Source organism: Lynx canadensis, chromosome B3 (genome assembly GCF_007474595.2).
Source record: "Lynx canadensis isolate LIC74 chromosome B3, mLynCan4.pri.v2, whole genome shotgun sequence".
In the NCBI taxonomy this organism is placed as follows: Eukaryota; Metazoa; Chordata; class Mammalia; order Carnivora; family Felidae; genus Lynx; species Lynx canadensis.
Window position 1 is genome coordinate 107,899,397 of NC_044308.2, and position 23,014 is coordinate 107,922,410.

At 42.4% G+C, this 23,014-nt stretch overlaps 1 protein-coding gene and 1 non-coding gene across 2 annotated transcripts in view; both read left to right on the plus strand.

Annotated features, from left to right (window-relative positions):
• Positions 1-23,014, plus strand: part of PRKCH (protein kinase C eta) — a 234,001-nt gene that overhangs the window by 76,507 nt on the left and 134,480 nt on the right. The gene's annotated exons all lie outside the window — the stretch shown is intronic.
• Positions 9,282-9,388, plus strand: LOC115517345. The gene has a single exon (XR_003969809.1). It is a non-coding gene; the product is annotated as a U6 spliceosomal RNA (small nuclear RNA).

Sequence of the window (23,014 nt, forward strand, 5' to 3'; positions counted from 1 at the left end):
TAAAGGAATGGAAGGTGATGAATTCAGCTTGAATAGGTGGAGTTTGAAATGCTTGTGGGAAACCCAAGTGGAGATGTCTAGGAGGAATTGGAAATAAGAACCTGAAGTCTGGCAAGAGATCTGGTCCCAAGATATAGCTGTAGGTGTCAGTGAAAGACGGATCTATGGCCCAGCAAGGAGACTGAGAGACAAAACCAAGGCTGACCGACAGCAGAACTCTGTGGAACACCAGCACGTAATGACTCCAGCTCATGTATTACAACCTGTCCAATCGCTTCTCGGCCTTTTGGCTAAGATCAATCATGCAATCTGTCCCACTCAGTCAAGCTATGTTGAGGGTTTACTGAATGAACACCCATTTTGTTTATATATTCATCACTCATTCAGTAATGTTTGAGTGCTTACTGTGTGCCAGGGACTGTCTCACCAAATAGCATAATGTCTTTCAAATTGGCATCAAAATGTTTGATAATGAAGTTTGAATAAAGAGCAGCACACAAAAGGCTTTGAAAAGTAACGTTTGAATTGGCATTAACTGTAGTAGCTCCAAAGTTTGGTACAGTGTGCTGTGTGCGGGTTTATTCTTAAGGCTGGGGTAAGAATGAATCTGCTCAAAAACCTACAGAGCTCCTCACTGAATTAAGATGGAACATGAAAAACTCTTCGTGTAAGTCCCGCACGGAGCCGAAGGCATAATGTTATCAACTGCATCAGAAACCCGTCACCATTGTTCCTCTTAACAAAGGCGTTGCTCTTGATCAGATGCAGAATTCCCCTAAGCAGTGCTGTTGAAGTAGACACGGACGAAGTGATTTGTTATTTTGAAGAAGCTGTCTTGTGTGTCACTCTTTATTTCATTCTGACTAAACCTTTCTGGGGCTAACAACTGGATCTGCAACCTAACCAAGACGAAATTGATTGTGGTGATGAAACAGACCTAGGTTCCAGTGCCACTGCTGGATGCTGACAATGGCAGAATCTGACCCTGTTTATGCTTGTCGCTGTATTGGAATAATTTTTACCTAGAAGAGTGGACCAAGCCACAACCCGAAGAAACCCAACCGAGATTGAAATAAAGGAATCTGATGAAAACGCATCAGAGTGAATTGATAACTGCTATACTTGGAAGAGAAGTAACAGAGAGAAATTAAGTCAAAATAGTGATATCTCCGTGTGAGAACAAATCAAAAATATGTTGCTGCATTGTTATCCTGCTAAGAAATATGGTGTGAGATTTTAAGGTTAGGTTTGCCTAAGTGAAGTCTGCCTGACTTACGGTACCTCAAATTTAAATGGTTGGTCCCTAGAAAGAAAAATACAGTCACCACCATCTATGAGGTAGCTCTGCTTAAAAAGTCAAGCCTGAATCTGGTCAGGCTTCCAGATCTACTCACCGGGTTAGAGGCCGGGAACATTTTTTTTTAAATTTTATTTATTTATTTTTAATTTTTTAAAAATGTTTTATTATTTTTGAGAGAGAGAGAGACAGAGAGCAAGCAGGGAAGGGGCAGAGAGAGAGGGAGACACAGAATCGGAAACAGGCTCCAGGCTCTGAGCTGTCCGCACAGAGCTCGACGCAGGGCTCGAACCCACAGACCACGAGATCATGACCTGAGCTGTAGTCCGCCGCCCAACCGACTGAGCCACCCAGGCGCCTCGAGGACGGGAACATTTTAAATGACACTATGGGATGTTATCAGCAAAATCTAGACTGGAAAATTTTCCAGTATGAGAGACTTGGTTTTTTTCAACCACAAATTAGAAGAAAGAAAAGAGAGGGCGAGAAAACCAAAATAACAGAAGAGTGACATATTCACCAGTTTCAATATATGGACCACATTCTATCCCAATTCAAACACAAATTGTAAAACAAACAATAACCCCCAGGAAAGCACTGAGGAAATGGGAACAGAGATTGGAAATTATTAAGGAATTATTAATTAAGGAATTATTAATATTATTTAGGTATGATTATGGTATTGCAGTTACTTAAAACAAAAAGGGGGCATCTGTTAGAGATAAACTTTGAAATATTTACTAGTGCAATTGTTTGATATTTGACTGGAGCATTTAGTCCATTTACATTCAGAGAGATTATCGCAAGATACGAATTTAGTGCCATTGTGTTACCTGTAACGCTGGTGTTTCTGGTGGTGGTCTCTGTTCTTTTCTAGTCTATATTTGAGATTTACCTTAGAATAATCAAGAAGCGGGAGGAGGGAATGGGGTACAGATAAAATCAGATTAGCCATGAATTGATTGATGAAGCTGGGTGTGAGCTACATGTGGGTTTGCTAGACTCTTCTATTTTTGTGTGTGTTTGAAATTGTATTTAATAAGTAAAAAATCAAGATAAAACTTCACATTAAAAAAAAAATCTATTTCCTAGACAAAAACCAGAATCTGGATTGCCTCTGTATCATCAATATGCTGCTTTAACTTCAAACACATATTACCTATCCTCATTTATAAATTAAAGCTGGTGTTTGTTGGCTCCTTTTTTTTTTTTTTTGTCTCTCTATATTTTATCACTAATTCCCAATTTTTATATATTGTGAAGAGGCAAGTTAAAAATTATGACTAAGGTACTTCAGTACATTTTTTTAAAGTTCTAAATAAATACTAAGCCGTGAGTCAAAAACGGCAGGTAGGAAGAGATGAGTAAGATAATTCCCTTCCTTCCCTCGTACAGTTCTCACTTAAAATGAATGACAAGTAAATCATCTCCTATTAACAATTACATAACATTTTGTACTTGTGAAGTTTAATTTTAAGATAGTTTCCTAAAAGAATAAAGTAAATCAGAAAAATTAACGGTAGAAGTGTCTTTATGAAGATAGTAAGACAGAAGTTCTGTGAGGACAAGCTTTTTCTCCAGAAATGCCCAAGCATGCATGAAGGTATTCTGTACCAGAGTTTGTTTTGGCAAGGGGTGGGTGGGTAACTTCTCAAAAAACAAAAATACAACCTGACCAAACAGTTGTCATTTGTGGATTTGAAGCTTGTCTAGAAAACTTTGCTAAAACTTGGACTTGCTTCCCTTCTTTCAGACTCTTACTATGTTACTGGATATTCATTTCTCCTGGGGAGAATATGGAAGGTGCACTTGAATTTTGGGATCTGTTTATTCTTTTTGCCAAAGCAGTGCATTACTGTGCAGAGTAAGGCCTGATTGTTTTATTTTTTGGGGGGGGGGGGCATTGCCTCAGTGTTTAGCTCAAATTTCCTGTGTCAAACCATTGGTTTAAGACTAATTAAGCTCTGTGCTCAATCATTGTGGCCTCATGCATGAAGGCAGATCAAACATGTTACCGTTTGAAAGCTGCAACCCACAGTTTCTCACTGTGTCTAATGCTCACAGTGAATGTCAGTCTTATAGGGGAAAAGGTTATCTCTGATGGAGGTTGATGTTCGGCATTCCTTTCTCGTGTTTCAAGCCAGGTGACAGCATGTTGATTTAATTTTTCTTAATTTAGCTTTTATACCAATGTTTCGTTCCTTTGCTATATTCAGCCTGGGAAGCGAGGGGGCATTTCAGTTTTGGTCCAAGCGGTTCTGTGGCTACCACTGGAAATGAATGCCAGGTTGAGGAAAGGGCAGGAGAGAAAGAGGCTTTGAGGGAGTGAAAAAAGAAGGGAGACTGGAAATGGAAGATACTTTTAAGGGAGGGAGGCTAGTTGTCCAGTGTTACAGTTTGCCTGCTTCTCCTCTCCATCACAGCCAGTTCATTTACTGAATGCCTCCTGAGGACCAGGTACTGGGCTTGGCCTTAATTTAACAAACAGCAGCGGTCGTTCTTGTTTTATTTTCTTTCTGGAAGTGGGATGGCCTCTTACCCTGATAATAGGTGATCTCTCTATTTCATCCAGTCCCGTGTATTATGTCATTTGCTCCCCACACCAAATTTCAGAGGCTGATGTGATGTTCAATATGCAAATGGTGAATCCAGCTCAGAGACACTGGTTGCCGTGGTCTCTCGGGTGGTAAGTGCCAGACGCAGGCACAGCTCAGACTGGGGTGCTGAGGTCCAGTATCTTTCTAGGTCGCCCAGTTATCTGGGAGGCATTTTGTGTTTTCTCTTTATTCTACCTTGGAAGGAAACTGTCTTCTAGGTGGTATAATCTCACCCTCCTTAGAGTTTTGTCATCTTTTGGGATGATATGTTTTTGCAAGGCTTCCCTTGGGTTCCTCGTTTTTAAACTTAAAGACTGATGTTCACCTGGAAAAGGTGCTGTCTTCTCAGATGTCAGACATGGATCAGAGAACTCTAGAAAGAATGAGCTTGAGATTTGTTCAAGTTTTACCGGGATTATCAGTAGGTTCTCTTAATGCAGATCTTAAACTAGAACTTGGAAGGAATTAAAAAGTAAATAAGTTCAGCCTAGGGTATGATCGGCATATTTGTGTAGTTATACCCCAATCACCATTGGCTTCATCCTGACTACTTCTCTTACTTTCATTAACTGTTGATGGAAACACTCTTAAGCAGTGGTTTTATTCAGAATTTTTCGATTGCTTCTCAAAGTAAGGTTAGACAGACCTCTGAGGGTTCTGAAGACCTATTCAGGAGGTCTGTCGTTCAAAACTATTTATTTATAATACGAAGATGTTATTTGCCTTTTTAAGTGCACTGCCATTCGCTGAATGGTGCAAAAGAAATGATGGGTAAAACTGCTGACACCTTGGGATGAATCAAGACACCCAGCTATGCAGTTAACATTAGTGTAGCCAACGTCTTCTGCACTGCCAGACAACTGCAGTGAAAAAAAAAATAGTTTCACTTAATGTCTTTGATGAAGCAGTAAACATTATCAATGTATTAAGCTCAACCTTGGGCTATATATCTTTATAATCTGTGTGCTAAGATGGGAATTAGGCATAACGCGTTTCTGCTACATTCTGAAATACTATCATGTCTCAAGGAAAAACACTTGTATGATTGAGGTGTTAGCTGAGCTAGTTGTTTGTTTTTCGTGGAACACCATTTTCACTGGAAAGAATGACAAACTGTAGTAATGGAGCTTTGGGAATTTCTCAGGTATTTTCTTTAAACTGAATAAAGTGAGCCTATTGTGAATGGATTGTTTCCAGGAAACAACTGTGATTGGATACCAGTGATAGAATTGGCTCCTCCAAGACATAATTAGAATTTTGGAAAACATGTCTACCATTATGAGCTTGTCAGCTTGCAATACTTAAAAAAAAAAAAGACTTTTCTCATGAGTTTGTTTTTGATATTAATTAGCAATTGTGTTTTTAAATATTGTATAGTAAAATGTGTCAGCATTTGGAAGAAGATCTTTATGATTCAGTGAATTCATATCTTCAAAATGACCGATGCAAGGTGTTACGAAACCATGTATGGGTTCGAACACACGAACCACGAGATCATGACCTGAGCTAAGGTCAGATGCTTAACCAACTGAGCCACCCAGGCGCCCCTTGAGTCTTTAATTTTTAAGACTATAAAATGCTACCGAGACCAAATTATTTTTAGAATTCACAGTTTAATTTTTCCCTTTATCTTTTTTTCAGAAGCCCAGCACTTTTAATTTAGTGACCACAGAAAGAAGGAACTGATAAATACTTGTGTATGTTGTATGGGGGACTGATGTTAGGTGACAATCAGGTGATACAGGTAACAGAATAATTCAGCAATTTTTTGACACTGTCATCCTGTTTTTCTAGTTATTTTTACTGTGCAGTGAACTTTTTCAGCCAGTTACAAGCCCTTTCTCATCAAAAAAGAAGGTCCAGAAGTGACACCCAAACAACCGGAAGCTGACGGTGGTTTCTAACCTGGGAGATGGCCATTCCGGGTAGCTTTATGCTACACCTCTGCTTGCTTCCAGCAGAACAAGGCAGTCACAGTACTTCTGAGCAAGTGGTTAGAGGTTTAAGTGCTAAAAGCTGAACCTCTAAAATAGCTCAGAGATCTATGGACGGAAGTATCAGCACGTTCACTTCCTGGGGCACTTGCTTATTAACTAGCATGCTGCTTTGAAAACACAGAGTCAGACTAGTCTCTTAATTTTCTCAAGCTTCATTTTGTTGTTGTTGCTGTTGAAATTACATTAATGTGGTATTCTTTGAGTGGAACTGAGATTTAGGTAAAACAGAAATGAGTTCATTTTTTGATAGAAAAATTAATTGCTCCAGAGTCTATTTTCATTATGCTTCAGTCTCCTTTCTAGCAACCCCTGACCTCTCAGCTCTTTGTTTCAGATGAAGAGCCAGTTATCCTGTCAGCCCTTTGCTTCGGTTTTCCCCAATAACTCCTTGCCCTGTGTCAGTGCCCTGTGTCCCTTCTCTCCTGAAACTTATCTTCAGCATCATGGATTCATCCTGGTGTCTAAGGTTTCTCTTCTGGGGCTCAAGTCAGTGCTGAAGGACTCCCTGTAGGAGGTTGAGAGTATGTGTGTGGGGAGGTGGGGGCACAGCGGGCTTAGATTTTTGTAAGTGGCAATTTAGTTCTCACATTATTTTGGAAAAAATCGGTAGCTACCTCTATGAATTTACATTTGGTTACAAAATGCACTGGGCTGAGCAATGCTTGTAAATTATTACCCCTTGGGTCTGGTGGATCAGAAGGACTATCCGCATATACACACAGAGAATATGTATGTGTGGCATTATGTGCAGTATGTATGCATGTGCTTATTAATGACACTAATTGATTCCCACAGAATTCAAAGTTTGGTGTGTGGGAGGAGACAAACGATTAGATAAATTAACATAATATGCCAAGTGATAAATGCCATGGAAAAAATAAGACAGGGTCACAACAGAGAGGAGGGTTGGTGTGTGTTGTTCTTTTCCTATGAGATGGCCTTTGTGCCAGAGATCTGAAGGGAGGGAGGGAGGGAGGGAGGGAGGGAGTGGACAGGGCTGTCTGGGGGAAGAAGGAACAGGAAGTACACAGACCCTAAGGGGCGGGGCATTGTTGGTGAGTGAGAGTTGCAGCGGTAGAGGAACATGGCTGGGCTATGACGTCCTGGGGAGGTGCCCTGCGTCCTGGCTGGCATAAGGTCAGCACCCTGGTACTGTCACTTCCGTGTTGGGGAGCATGTCTTGTTACTTAAGTGAAGTTCACTTATATTTGATGCTGGCTGATTGAACATAATCTTTTCTCCTTTGGCTAGGGTCTTGAAAAGCACCATATTACATCCGTTTACAATGATTTAACGTAAGTCGCTGAAGCCTGAACTATTTTAAGTTCATCTTGAAGACTTTCCCAAGTTCTCTGAACTCCAGTGTGGTTTCTTATTGTTCTAAGCTAAATTAGGATCCATTACACAGCTTAGTAAGCATTAAAAGTTCAAATCAACTGTTTGGAGATCCATAACAAGTCTGTGCACCTCTCAATATAATGAGCTATAATTCAATTCTGTTTGTGTGGGTTATTAAGAAATTACTTTTGTGTACTTCACCCACTTAAAAGAGAGAAAACTTAGGCTTAGCTGGAGTCTTCTGTTCTTGAACTTGGGTGGGAACTATCATTTGTTGGGAAGTGTTTTGGTTTTTATTATTATTATTATTATTTTTACTTAAGTAATCTCTACACCCAAAGTAGGGCCCAAACTCATGACCCTGAGGTCAAGAGTCACATGTTCTACCAACTGAGCCATGTAGGTGCCCCTTGTGAAGTGTTAATAAAGGTTAGTGATACATCTATTAAACATCTGGGGAGGTAAATAGATTGGAGCTTGATCTGGGTGCTCTGTTGGGACTTAATATATAACTTTTAGAAGCTTAGTTCTAATTGAATTTTGTTGATACTTCCTGTTTCATGTAAACGAGTATACTTCCAATATCTGAGTCCTTGGATTGGGATTTACCAAGTACTGAAAATAGGGCCTTTAAAAACTATGAGATAGCAAGAGAGGATCTGTTTTAGAGCAATGAAATCACTTAAGAATTTTGAAAGATATAGAGATTCTCATGCCCCAGACTGAATTGGAATCTCTGGGGAAAAGGCCAGGGAAACAGATTCCTAATAAGCATGTTGGCTGGTTCTAATGGTTATCCACATTTCAATACCGTTGTTGTATCCTAAATCATTTCTAATGTGATTAATGGAAAATTTTGACAGTTGGGAGGTTTGCTAGTTGAAGAAAAAGAACATGTAGGAAAAAGAAAAAACCAAAGACGGGAGTATATTACTTCAGTGTAGTCTTTTAAGTTGACAAAACACCTAATGTTTTCTTTTAAGAGCTTTTAAAAATACTGTGACATAGACAGGTCAGGTTACAGTTTTTGTGCTTTTAGGAGGAGAAAATGAGACTCAGTGCTAAGGGCCTTGCTAATGTCTGCAAACACTCAGGGCTAATGCTGAGACTCAAGCCAGGCTTAAAAGTGGTAAAAGCAGGCTGGGAGTGTTGACAGTATAGCCTATCGGCTATTGGACTGGAGACAAGTTATAGGTATTTCCCTTCTCTTAGAGCAACTGGGACCAGAAAAAGGCAATTTACAGTGATTCTAGTTACAATGGAATCCAACGTTACAAAAAATGTAAGTTTCAAAGGGTTTGCTTGGTACTCCGCCTTTGAAAATTATGAAAGTCAGTTTCTTTCTTATATTTATCAGGGTTGAGCTTACAATGATACTTTTATGCTAATTCTTAGAACCGAGAACAGAATAACTCAGATGTGTTATTTTCTGACTGATTTAAAGGCATGATAACATTTTCCATTTCATAATAACTTTCTCAACAATGTCATGAAAAGGGACGCATGTAGAAGTATTTGAAGACATCATCAGTTTCGCCAAAGGCTGGGCACGGCTCCATCGGTGTTGATCTTTTCTTCATTGGTGATGGACCAATACCTGGATTTACTGTATCAAGGGTTTGTTGCGATTGGAGTAGCTTGTCAGTGAATTTCATGATCTACATCAGCTACAAGATCTCACTTTGATCTGGTACCTAATTGTTATTGTGTATGTTGTTGCATGGGATGTATCTGATACTCATACTGAGAACAGCAGCCATTCATAGGCAGGGCAAGAACAGGGTAGGTGTAAGCAGGGAGGAATGTCCGAGAAGGGACTCATTTAAAAGTGCTTAGTCTGTTCATTGGCGACCAGTTTTATGCTTTGAGCATTAAGTTTACCTATATCAATATCACTATTGTGGGGATTTGGGGTAATGAGAACTCAGATGATGAGTTAGGGTATAATAACTCTTAATGCAAGTTGATAGTGTTCAGATGCCGTTCTGTAGAAGGGACTACATATCCCGGTATCACCATCTTATCTAATGCTTACTTAAAATCTGCCCAGGTGTGTTCAATTTGGCGGCATATATACTAAAATTGGAATGATATGGAGGAGATTAGCATGGCCCCTGTGCAAGGATAACATGCAAATCCGTGAAGTCTTTCATATTTTGTGTATGATTCCTTTCACAGTTCATATGAAAGTTCCTTTTATAGTTCATAGTTTCATGTCCATCATAGGGAAAGCAATGGAAACAGAGAGTAGATGAGTGGTTGCCTAGGGCTGATGGAAGTGATTGCCTTTATGGGTGATGCAAGTGTTCCAAAACTTGTGGTGATTGTTTCGGAATTGGAAAAAAAAAAAAATCCACCAGGTAACAATACCTGGAGCAGTTCTTTATAACAGAGGACTTGAGGAAGGATTCACTGACACAGACCGAAGCTTATCTCTGGGAGAGAACCATCAGGATTTTATTAATATATTAATAAGTGATGATTCAGTAATACTCTAGTATTTCCTGCTGGCCCCTCAGCGAGGACACTGTGGGAACATTCATCCAGGATGCAAAGAGAACAGTTTCATAGTTCTGCTCAAGTGCACCTATGACAGGTCATGTCTTGTTCCACGCCTCTGCCTCAGGTGTTGCGGGGCCCCCGTTGGAGGCCTCTGATTCCTCCATTCTTGGTCCTTGCCTCTGGGAATGCTCGTAGGTCACTCTAAATCCAGTCTTTATGGGCCTTCTGTCTAATATGCAGAATATTGGCTGCGTGCTGGCTGTGTCTGTTTGGACCATGAACTGCTCATGGTCTGAAATGGGCCCATAGACCAGCTTTGTTTTGCGTGTGGCCTAATACAATGTTTTTGAAGTTTCCCCCTGTGAACTCTTCAGACAGGGCAGGGCTCTCCAGAGCACTGCCTTAGCCAGCACCTGTTGTTGTCTGAATTCCCTCTGACATCACACCTCCCCGTCTCCATCTCTCACGTTGTATCTGAGCATTTGTTCAGTGTGTTTATTCAGCGCTGTATGGTAGCTATGGGGGCACTTATAATCGTCTTTTAAGGGGAAGGATCACTTCTTTGCTGGAGTCAACTGAAAAACACTTTGGCTTTGCTGAATACCATAAAGTTTCCGCTCTTGGACTCTTAGCACCCCAACCTACCCAGAGGATCTCCCACTTACAGCTTGGGGTGATGCAGAGTTTCACTGTTCTGAGGAGTTTGGGGGAAGAGTAAAGAGAGAAATCTTTGTTTTGTTTTATAATCCAGGAGATAAGTGAGGCTTTATTTCTTATTTTTATTTATTTTTTATTTACATTTTGTTATTTTTTAAATTTACATCCAGATTAGTTAGCATCTAGTGCAGCAATGATTTCAGGAGTAGATTCCTTAATGCCCCTTACCCATTTAGCCCACCCCCCCTCCCACAACCCCTCCAGTAACCCTCTGTTTTCCATATTTAAGAGTCTCTTATGTTTTGTCCCCCTCTTTGTTTTTATATTATTTTTGTTTCCCTTCCCTTATGTTCATCTGTTTTGTCTCTTAAAGTCCGCATGTGAGTGAATTCATATGATTTTTGTCTTTCTTTGATTAATTTCACTTAGCATAATACCCTCCAGTTCCATCCACATAGTGGCAAATGACAAGATTTCTTTCTTTTTGATTGCTGAGTAATACTCCAGTGTGTGTGTGTGTGTGTGTGTGTGTGTGGGGTGTGTGTGTGTGTGTGTGTTTATACATACCACATCTTCTTTATCTATTCATCCATTGATGGACATTTGCACTCTTGCCATACTTTGGCTATTGTTGATAGTGCTGCTATAAACATTGGGGTGCATGTGTCCCTTCGAAACAGCACACCTGTATCCCTTGGATAAATACCTGGTAGTGCAATTGCTGGGTTGTAGGGTAGTTCTATTTTTAGTCTTTTGAGGAACCTCCATACTGTTTTCCAGAGTGGCTGCACCAGTTTGCATTCCCACCAGCCGTGCAAAAGAGATCCTCTTTCTCCGCATCCTCACCGACATCTGTTGTTGCCGGAGTTGTTAATGTTAGCCATTCTAAGTCAGGTTTTTTAGATAGTAGGTCACTTTTAGTGATTCCTTCAGCTTCATGAATGCCCCAAAACTTATTTTCTGGTGTTAGTGTTAATTCTTTCCTTAATAGACCCTTACAGACAGAATGCCCTGGGAAATCCTATCGGGGATCTCTTACTGTGTTTGAGATGTGAGGTGGGTGGTGGAAGGGCATCAGCTTCAGATGAGAGCGACCGGCTCTGCTCCCTGTACTTCCTAGCTGTGTGGCCTTGAGCAATGGTTGCCTTACATGAAAAATATGGGGCTAGTGGCATCTATCCCCAGGGTGTTGTGCATAAGCAAGCATGCACACACCCACAAAGGGCTGCATTAGGACCTGATGCAGATTATGTACCCACCCATTTTGGAAGGAAATCCATACCCAAGTTACTCCACATACTTGGTGGAAATCATCTAAAAGGCACTAAGAAAAGTCTGATGACATAAGTCTCCTTTCTTGGACATTGTTTCAAATCCTAGACAAACACTGAGCCTGGCACGTGTGTCATATTCTGGGAGGGTGCAAAGTACATCCTGGTGTGTGTGTCAGCGGGCCTTCAGTAGGAGTTACCATAGTCAGTGAAGCTGTGAGTGGGAGAGAAGGTGTGGAAGGATGGCTACCTGTGAGGGGAGCATTACTTTGCCAGTTTCCTGCTGGCTGGGCCCTCGGGAACATATGTTGCCCCTATTCCTAAATCTGCCCATTAGAGCCAATGCTACCCTTACCCCTAAGTCACTCCTTGAGGATCTAGATAATGTCTAGATTGATGCCGCTGGCATTTCCTTGTCAGGACTGATTGTGTTATGGATTGTGGTGTGTGTGTGTGCGTGTGTGTGTGTGTAGACCAGCCCTATTCATGAGCAGCCCCACTGCCATGGGTGCTTTATAGGAATGTTGATAGGACAACAGGTATGGATTAGAGGTCTATTCTCCTGTCTAGCATGACCAAGGGAGCAGTGGATCCGGGCATTCCCTCTTTGGGATCATATTGAAAACCAGACTCTGTGGTTGGTTAGTTCTTTAAGCACAGATGCACAATTGCAATGAGTGCTTTCTTCCAGTAGCTATGTTAAGATGAATGAGTTAATGTTTTCAAGACATTTCTAGGTCCCAGAAATAAGGTGTGTTTTAAAGGCAGATTGTATAAACTATTGGCTGTTAATTTCTTACCTCTAGAGGATCCAATATTAAATGCCAGGGCAGACATTGTAAATTGTCAGGCAGCATTGGCCCCTCTTCTCCACCTTTTTCCCCAGTACCAGGATTTTGTTAGGTCTGGTCACCAGCCTGACCCAAGTGCTGCCCATCAACTTGGAAAAGCCCTGGGTGTTTACTTTGTTGTTTATTCAAAAATTGCAGTTGGTTCACTCCATGTGGATATTTTTATAGTATTGGCCTCTCCCCAAATATTTGCCTTAGTTTATTAAATTACTTTCTCATTTATGAGTTGAAGTGTGTGTTGACTTTCATGGTTTTAATTGTACAGGCTTGGTTGTCTTTGTACTTCCAGATGGTGTCCCTTGTTTGAGTCCATAAACGGGGTTTGTTTGCTTGCTGGCTTGTTTAGGGCTTAACCACCACCCAATTCCTTCTTAAGTTAAAGATGGTGTTGTTATCTTCACGTGAAAATCCATTTTAAATGTACAACTTAATTACTAATTAAAATAGCTCCTGTGCATTTTGGAGGCAAAACTGCAATTTTGTTGCATGTGAAGGAAGAACATGCACTGAAAAAGGATGAGCTTTTGTGTGGATTGTAGGTAGAATATTATGAATCCAATGGACTGAAGGTAGGCTCAGCTGTTTCTGGGAAACCTGATGGGTATCCCCAAGGTACAAGTAAAACCTTGGTTTGTGAGCATAATTCATTCTGGAAACATTCTTGTAATCTAAAGCACTCATATATCAAAGTGAACTTCAAGAACCATTGGCTCAGTTGTGCTCATGTTCAGCATCACATACTACTCGTATTGCAAGACTGCTCATTTATCAAGTTAGCGTTTATTAGAAATATTAGAAATATTCCTTTAAGGAATAGAGGGGGAGGGTCTGCTGCCTATAAAGGCAAATAGAGTCAAGATCTGGGTGTTTTTTCCTACTTCTAACATCATTTCTAGCCCATGGAGTATAATGATGGAGGCTCTTGTGGCTAAGTTGCTCCTTCTTCATCCCCCTCATATTCTTGGATGCTCCCTCTTCCCCTCTGTCAGGGGGAACCCAGTGGGCTTCCTGGATTGAGGAGATAGATCTGAATCCAGGAAGAGTATGGCAGCTGGAGGACTCAGGATAGAACACCAGGAAGGAGACAGTTACCCAGAAAGCGAGAACTCCAGAGAAATACAAAGTGTCCCCCTTGAGGATTCACTTGAGTGCTGATCAGTATGTAGGAACTACCTGAGGCCAGGGAAAGAGCCATCTAAAGGATCAGAGAGAACTGTTCTGGTGCTTGCTCAGGGCCAGGAATAGTGCCTGTTCCTACTAGCCAGACTATAAAACCTCAGGATTCATGGAGCATTGGGTTGAGTACATGGAAGGGTCTTGGCTGCCTAGACTCAGCACTGTTCTGGCTCACCTAGCAAATCTAAAAAGCAAGATCTGATAGGATCAGACTATTTCCAAGAAACTTGACTGTGTCCTCAAACAAAGCTCAAGAATATTTATATGATACAAAACTATCCAGTACTCAACAGGTGGAATCCACAATGTTTGGCATCCAGTCAAAAATTCCCAGGCATGCAAAGAAGCAAGAAAATACAACCTGTAATGGGAGGTAAATCAGTCCATTGAAAGGAACCCAGAACTAACACAGATCTTAGAATCAGCAGACAAGACATTAAAAGTTATGATAATGATCCCATATGTTCAAAAGTTAAATACAGTGATGAAAGGTTAAAAAAAGGAAACAAATTGGATCTCAAACATTATGTTTCTTTTAATCAATCCTTACGTTACTTCCTTATGTTTCTAATCCTTATGTTACTTCCACCAAATCCACATGACCCAAACCTGGTCCCTACTAATGTATCCAATTCCTTAGCTCCTGCTGGTCCACTTGGTGTTCTCTTGAGCCCAGACTCCAGGGTCATTACTGCAGTACTAACTCAGTGATGCCTAAGAGTTAGCTGATCCTTTAATCCTCCTTTATGCTTGCCATGCCCATGCCAGACCTGCACAGTCATCCTACAGTCCTGGTCTTGGGACAAAGAATGCTGCTGGATCCACTGGTGTAGGACTTCTCGGTGTACCCAGAAAAAATCCTAGTTTCCTTCTTGTGGGTTTTTCAGGGACTCCAAGACCCTCATATCTGTAAGCCCTTCTTTTTTTTTTTCTTTTTCTTTTTCTTTTTTTTTTTTGTCTTCAAAATTCTGATTCTATACTCTGCTGAGAAAAATCCGGCAGTGACTTGCATCTGTGTATATGCATTGTCCCTCAGTCTGGCCATCTCCTGTCTGCCTTTCTGCTGGCTGCCAAGGAAACCTTTCTTCTCACAGAGGCTATACCCTTTACCTGGACAGATCCAGCCTCTCTGCCCTCTTGCCATATTCTTGCTTCCTCACTTGTCTGACTACACTTTGCGGGGTCCCTTATCTTCCCTTGGTTGCTTCTCCTTTGTTGATGTTGATGGAGAAAAATTCTTCGTTTGATCCTTGGCTACTATCCTATTTCTTTCCTCCTTGTATAGCCAAGTATCTTTACAAATCCTCTATACTCCTCACACTCCTTTTCTTCTCATTCTCTAGTTCTCTCTTGTTCAGATGCCTCCTGATTACAAAATGTGCAGTCCTTTCTTAGCAATCTTCCACTGTGACCTTGCTGCTGTATTTGGTTCTGCTTACTCTTCTTCTGAGAGCTTACATCACTCCTATGAATCTGTGTCCTTTATTCTGAGTGGTGGTCCTCCACACCTACAGCTCCTTCTCCCATTCCCTTCAATGACAACTCAACCTTCATCATGCTTTTCAGGACCCCCATTTACTCTGTGCCTTGATTCCCGTGGAATCAAGAAAATCACATCAGGTGTGACCTCCCTGACACACGTGAGACAGATCTGGGCTGCAGACATAGAGGCAGGGATAGAGAGCAACAGGCTGAGTGAAATCTCCAGATGAAAACAGTTCCCCATGTTTAAAAATTTTTTAAGTAAAGCTTTATGCACATTGTGGGGCTTGAACTCATCACCCTGAGATCAAGAGTCACCTGCTGTACCAACTGAGACAACCAGGTGCCCCCCAGAAAGATCCCCAGGGATATGAGGACTACATCCTGCTCTTGACCTTATCTACACTCCCACCCATTGTCATTCTTTAGCCTCTATCCCAGAGGACCTGTGCTCCTTCAGGGACTTTGCTTCCCTACCTCTAACTTCTCCATTTCCCTTACTCTTGGTTGCTTTCCCCAACCTGTGAATGTGCCAAGCCTCCTCACCCTAAATGTCCTCTAGCACTTCCATGGGCAATTCCAATTCACGTCCTCTTTTTCATCCAAATGTCTTGAGAGTGTCGTCTGTGTACATTGTCTCCACTTCTTTGCCTTCTGTTTTCTCCTCCAGCTACTACTGAAGCTCTCTGTCATCCTTCACCATCATCTACTCAATTAGCTCTTGATGAAGTATCAAGAACATCTGTGTTGCCAGGTCGGGTCAGCAGCTTTCGGTTCTCATCTTACTGGAGAGCTCTATTGCATGTGATGATGCTTACACTCCTTCCATTTCAGGGCCCTACACTTTTTGACTTCTACAACTCTGATCATCTCTGCACCACCCTGACTCTTCTTTCTTTGTATTTTTGGACTTCTCTCCCTCCCCCTCCAGTTTATATTCTCCAGGGTCAGTGCTCAGCCCATGGCTGGTCTCATGCACATCCCTTGGGATCTGTTTTCATCTGGGGATTTCACTCTGCCTGTTGCTCTCTCCCCCTGCTTCTATGTCTGCATCCCAGATCTCTCTAATGAAGGCCAGCTACCATTGCCCAGTCACATGCTGGACATTCCTACCTGAGCTCTCACTCATTCTTTGAATTAGCAACCATGCATCTTCTATTCCCATGTTTTGTTGAATATGAAATGTTGAATATGATGAAAAAAAAAACATTCCCCCTCAGCAGGGTGCTGTACTATTCTAATCCTTCTCCCATTTCTTTGTCCTTCCTTTGTGTGCTTAACAGGCCTCCATTCCTCATTCTCGATCTTAAAAGTGGGGGCACCAGGGTGACTCAGTCAGATAAGCATCCAACTCTTGTTTTCAGCTCAGGTCATGATCTCACAGTTTGTGGGATTGAGCCGGGTGTGGAGCCTGCTTGGGATTCTCTCTCTCCCTCTCTTTCTGGCCCTCCCCCACTCTGGCTTGCGTGCATGCATACACATCCTCTCAAAATAAATAAACATTAGGGGCGCCTGGGTGGCTCAGTCGGTTAAACGTCCGACTACGGTTCAGGTCATGATCTCGTGGTCCGTGGGTTCGAGCCCCGCGTCGGGCTCTGTGCTGACAGCTCAGAGCCTGGAGCCTGTTTCAGATTCTGTGTCTCCCTCTTTCTCTGACCCTCCCGGTTCATGCTCTCTCTCTGTCTCAAAAATAAATAAATGTTAAAAAAATTTTTTTAAATAAATAAATAAACATTAAAAAAAATGGACACCCATCCTCATAAGGTCTTTCCTCTTTGGGGAGACTGTCAGTTTTTACCTTTCGCCTCATTTCTTCCCATGAACTCTGGTTCTATGGTATCTTTCAAACACCTACAACTCAGACCCCGGTCATCATCGTCCTTGCCAGTCAATCGCTTCTGCTTCCTCCATTTCTGTCATTGCTGCCTCTCTTCTCCTGGACACCCAAGCCTGAAACCCACATATTTCCTCTACCTACATGTTTTGTCTCTCCAACCAAAGCAAAGGCAGTTTGAAGTTTGCGTTCTGTTGTGTAGCCTGTACTCCACCGGCTCACCATGCTGATATATGAAGCTTTAGTGAAGCAAAGAGAAGGTAGAAGGAGAAGTGGTTCCTACCGTTTCCCATTTTAACACGCATCTGCAGAACCTCAACCCTGTTCAATTTTGACATTTAAGTAGTTATGTCAGAAATGATATTTTCGGATGAGATTTCCTCTAGACTTTTATTTTCAGCCAGAAAGAGAGCTACAGGACAGGATTAGCCATTCAAAGATGAGGATATAGAACCAGTTTAATGAGGCTTCTCATTGGGGATATTTTCAGGAATTCTATTAACAGTACTTACTTTAGATTATACTATGTGAAATCTAATTTCCCTTTGGGTAGTGGATTCCTTTACACTACATTGGGCCAATTCTATAACTGTCCTGTTACCTCCATTTTTTTTTTTTTTTTTTTAGCTCTATTGAAGTACAGTTGACAAAACTGCAAGATATTTAAAACGTACATCATGGTGACTTGATACACACATACATTGTAGAAGGATTCCCGCCACCTAGTTAATTAACACATCCATCACTGCCTTCAGGTTTTTTTTTTTTTAAGTTCTCTGTAACTGTGGTAAAAGACACATAATATAAAAATTTACCATCTTAATCATTTTAAGTGTTCAGTTCGGTGGTATTTATTATATGTGCGTTGTCGTGCAACGACCACTACCATCCATCTCCACAACTCTTTCTGGAAGCTGAATAGAAGTTTTATAGAACTGAAACTCTATGCATTAAATAATAAATTCCCATTCCCTCCCCTGTAGCCCCTGGCGGCCACCCTTCTTTCTGTCTCTGTGACTCTGACTACCCTGAGTATCTGGTATGAGTGGGATCATACAGAATTGTCCTTTTGTGACTTGTTTCACTCAGCACGATGGCCTCAAGGCTCATCCATGTTATAGCAGGTGTCAGAACTTCCTTCCTTTTTAGGACTGAATAATAGTCCATTGTGTGTAAATACCACACTTTGTTTATCTATTTATCAGTTGATGGGCAAACTCCTATTACTGTTTTAGACTGAGTCCTGTTCATTTTGAAAACTTCGGTCATATGCAGCTGAGACCTGCTTGGCTCACGTCCCCCAGGTTTGGCCCAGCTTCTTGGAGTGAAGAAGAGGGCGAAGTCTTTTTTTTTTTTTTTTTTTTGAGGTATAATTGACAATATCACATGATATGAGTTTGAGATGTACAAGGTGATATGCTACAAGTAGATATTGTGAAATGATTACCATAGTAAGTCTAGTTAATGTTCATTACCATATATAGTTACCAAAAAAAATTGTATTTTCTTGTGATAAAAAATTTTAAGGTCTACTCTCTCAGCAACTTTCTAATTTTTTTTAATGTTTTATTTATTTTTGAGAGAGACAGAGTGCACAAGCATGAGCGGGGGAGGGGCAGAGAGAAAGGGAGACACAGAATCTGAAGCAGGCTCCAGGCTCTGAGCTGTCAGCACAGAGCCTGACACAGAGCTCGAACACATGAGCCGTGAGATCATGACCCGAGCTGAAGTTGGACGCTTAACCGACTGAACCACCCAGGCGCCCCACTCTCAGCAACTTTCAAACACACAAAACGGTATTAACTATAGTCGCTGTGCTGTGCTTGACGGTCCCATAACTTTTATAACCGGAAGTTTGTATTTTTTGACCCCCTTCAAGGACGGTGAAGTCTTGTCCTAAGATCTAGCATCCTCTCCCCTTCCTCTCCTTCCCTCTTCCCTGCCTGTCCCCCGAGAGTGATTTTCTTGGAGCCTGTCTCCTCAGCTTCAGGTTGGAGTCCTTTTCAGGTTCATTCTGACATTGGGGGAGTGGTGCAGAACTGGTGTATCGTGGGGTGGCGGTGGGGTAGCTGTCTCCAGAAAGCCCTGATGGGAGGGAGCCCTCAGAACTTAGATGATGGCTACTTAGTGTCTTTTGTCCTGGGCTGAAATTCTGGGATGAGAGGAAAAGTCCCACCTAGCATCCCGCTACACTTAGAAAATCAAAGGGGACCTAGTTCTATACGACATTTATGAGGGCAGCCCACAGGCACTACAAAATTCTGTCTTTCTCCTGTCTTCCTCCTTTCAGTATTCTTCATACCTGAAAAGGAGGGGCTGGGGTCCAGTATAGGATGTGGATTAAAGCCCCCTCATTAATCACTGACAGCAACTTCAGTCTGTCAAGACAAGACTGGTCCTCGGAGTAAGACTTCTTTGAAAGAGCTTCCCTCTTATTGTCTGTACCCCAGACAGCTCTACCGAACAGAACCCCTATTAGCGTCTTCCTTTTGGCAATCTTTCCTGATCTCTCATTATCAGTTGAAACAAAAGAGCCTTATTTCTAGGGCTGTTAGTACAGCACAGTGGAGGAAACTCTTTAAATGGACTGGCTTAGTGGTTTCTAACCCTAGGTTGGTTATCAAGGCCTTTTCTGTATTTCCCCAAGTCTTGTGTATGTGTAGGTATTTGAACCATGTCTCTTGGGACTACTAATATACTTAATGGCAAAATTCAATGCATTCAGGAAAGTCTCTAATTGGGTTTAAAAATTTGTTTCAGAAGTATCTAAACACTAGTTGCACACATGATGGACATAGTTTGCACTCTGAGAGGTTGGTTGTGGAGTCCTCCTCCCTTCTAAGGGGCTCACCCCAGCAGTTCTGGACCCATAGCTTGGGAATGTCCCAGGACCCACTCTTCTTAAAAAGAAAACGAAAGGGGCGCCTGGGTGGCGCAGTCGATTAAGCGTCTGACTTCAGCCAGGTCACGATCTCGCGGTCCGTGAGTTCGAGCCCCGCGTCGGGCTCTGGGCTGATGGCTCAGAGCCTGGAGCCTGTTTCCGATTCTGTGTCTCCCTCTCTCTCTGCCCCTCCCCCGTTCATGCTCTGTCTCTCTCTGTCCCAAAAATAAATAAATGTTAAAAAAAAAAAAAAAAAAAAAGAAAACAAAACAAAAAAAAAAGCCTATAGTGTGATTAAATCTTTATCTTCTAAGACTTGATAATCTAAATGAAAGCGTCTGGGTTGAAAGTGTGTTTGTGTTTGCAGTTTATTGTGTGTGAGGGCTTTTTTGTGTAGATCCTTCTGAGGACTGATGAGGAAGCCACACCAGGGTTGTTTCTCTGCTGCAAGGGTTGAGGCAAGGTCATCCAACCCGCTGATTGCACTTGAAAAGGGAGAGTGTGTCTTTTGCCACCTCAAAGGGCAGCTGTTTATTGAATTTCCCCACCCTCCAATTGTTTTACATATGGAATGGTTCCTGGAGAAAGATCTAACATCTGCACAGGCCTATCCTGTTCCATGGCTGTGTTTACTGAAGCGAGTTCTGTGCTCACATTCATACACTGCAAGCCGCACGTACAGCATGAGGAAGGGTCCGGCCTGCTCTACAGTTTGGGGAGGACTTGCTTGGGAGCATGTCCCATGGTTGACAGGTCAAGCGCATTCATCCATTCATTGAATATTAGGTTCCTGGTTGCCAGGCGGTAGGACACAGGCTACCGTGATCAAGCTCCCAGCGTGGAGAGGAAGGTGGTCATGTAAACACAGTTCAGGATGGTGTGTTATGGTAATGCCCTGGGGCACCTCCTGGAAGAAGGCCTGATGGCTTTTGGAGAGAGAGAGAGAGAGATGGAAGATGAAGCAGGGCTTAGAGGGCCACGCGCGATGTGTCATGTAGGTTCTGTCTTTATATCTGGAAGGATTAGCCTACGCATGGGCTGTTAGTTTCATTTGCTGAGAGACACCTCAGAGACCCTCAGAGTAGCAGGAAGCCTTCATGATAGGGTAGACAGCTGTAGTTATCCCCTCAACCTGAGAATCAGAATTATTCCTTTGGTTGGCATCAAAAGGTGCCACTTAGTCCATGGGTTTTGCATAGGAATTAGTAAATAGAGAGTTCACCAGCAATGACTGAGTGCTGCAGGACCAAGGACCGAACATTGGAGCCCAGGCCATTTTCCATCCTGGGAATTATGCTCTGCCCCTTCCTAAACTCCCATTGTGGTTTCACATGAAGAGGCCATTGTTCACTTTCCTTCCTAAAAGAAGCAATATATTTAACTTCTGGCTCTCTGCCTAACTGATGGAGACCTGATCTCTATGGAGCCAACACCCGTGGCTCCCCATCGGGACAAGCCCTCAGCCTCTGTCTGATCTTTCCTACTTTGGTTGAAGTTACTGTGATTCTACCCTGGCACAGAAGGAGGTTTGCATTAGGTCCTACTAGGTGGCTACAGCTCCTTGATTCCCACTCAGGGTTTAACAGAAAGAGAGACGGGGCCTTAGCTCTTTATAGCAGCTAGACCTATTACGGGAATTTAAAAGCCAGCATCGGATGTGAAAATCTGTACTATCTGAGCACTTTGAAGCTCAATACAAAAGAGTCTTTATCATGTTGTTGAATAGTTTGGGTCCCGGCAGGTGTCCTAGAGCAGAAATTTTCAAACTTATTTTTAAGCAACAAAATACTTTTTTTTTCCCCAGATGAAATCTACAGAATCCAAATACTGCAGGGTTTTTTAACTGGCACAAATGACCTTTGGGGTTGGATAACTTTTGTTATGAGAGCAGTGCTGTGTACTGTAGGGTGTTTAGCAGCATCCCTGGCCTTCACAATCTAGATGCCAGTAGCAAACCACCCCACCCCAGCTGTGATAGCCAAAAATGTCTCTAGACACTGCCGAATGTCCCTAGGGGCAAAATCACTCCTGGTTAAGAACCAATGCAATACAATATATAAAACTGATTTTTTCTTTTTGTTTTTAAGAAAGAAGGAACTGATTCTTTGGAAGGGAGATTAAACTCCTTTAGAATCTGCACAGGGTCCCTGGCCCTTACTGTGGGAGGAACTGCTGTAGAGCTCTGAGCCAAACAGGTGTACCACCCCAGAGGGGTAGGTCGTCATTTTTAAAGCCTGGAACACGGGAACTGGTTATCAGTAGAGAAAAAAAAAACCAAAAACTAAAATGAAAAACTAAAATTAGACAAATCCTATATTTTAAACCCAAATATACACTGAACTGCTTTATATATGTAAGTAGGCATACTTTGTTGGCGTACTTGGATGTGAGAATAAGGGAAGAGAGCTGAGTGTTGTCCACCTAACTCCTGGGATTTGGCTATTGCAGTTTGTCATGTTTTGCCACAGACTTGAGCCGAAAGCCTGTAGTTCTCAGTGGTGGAGCTCACCTTTGCTATGTGAACCCTAGCTTCTACGAGACTCTGCACAACTGGCTCAGCTCACGGAGGCCTGGAAAGGTAGGCTAGCACCTGCAGCCTCTTCCGGCCAGACTCCAGCCGCATCCGTTTGGACCACAGTCATTTCAAAGGCATTGGATGGACGTTTACATTACACGTCTGCCCTTCATACTCAGGGATGCTAACGTGTGCTTCTGTATATACATGTGTGAGTGACCCTGCCTCTTCTCCAGAAAGCCCCATGTGCTCTCCTTTCCCCTGCTGCTCTCAGCACCGTTGTGGGGGGGGGGGGTGGTCACTGGAAGCTTGGCACGTGCCACTCGTACATTTTCCTCATGAACCAAGGCTGATGAAAGTGTTGTGGAAACCTGTCCCACAGGCAGACTCTGTACCCCAGGTATGTGGGCGTCAGTTAGTATAAAGAATTCACTCGCTGGTGAGTGAGTCACTCTCACCTGTGGGAAGATGCTCAGGGAGGGAGGGAGAGAACTGGCTGCCTAGAGGGCTCAGCTTTTGTTGGTCTAGCCAGCAAACTCACTCTAACCCCATGCCAGAGCTGGAGCCTAGCGTTAAGTCTCAGCGGAGAGCTTGTGCTTTACGTGAGGACCCGCCC